A 362-nucleotide genomic window follows, 5' to 3' on the forward strand; every position below is an offset into this window, starting at 1 on the left:
ACAGGAAGACCTTCAACATCGGACAGAGAATTAGGGGCTGGGAACACTTTATATACACACACACAGGAGGAGGGGATGACGAGACACACCTGGGAGCAATGGAAATTAAACCTGGGAAACACCTGGGAAGGAATCAACTTAAATTAGGACAGGAACAGGAAACAAACCAAATAAGGGCATGGGAAGGCACATGGGGAGCAGGACACACACGAAACATAGAACAGAGTCTGACAGCATGGGGTCTACGAGGGGTGGCAACACCAAAGCAAGCCCCCATGCATAGTTTTTGGCGATTTATAGTCTGACATACACAGTTGTGTTCACAAATATTGTATTACCATTAAGTAATCATCTATACTGTT

This window comes from Sinocyclocheilus rhinocerous, unplaced genomic scaffold (assembly GCF_001515625.1).
Source record: "Sinocyclocheilus rhinocerous isolate Xijiao unplaced genomic scaffold, SAMN03320098_v1.1 scaffold2340, whole genome shotgun sequence".
NCBI classification, from domain to species: Eukaryota; Metazoa; Chordata; class Actinopteri; order Cypriniformes; family Cyprinidae; genus Sinocyclocheilus; species Sinocyclocheilus rhinocerous.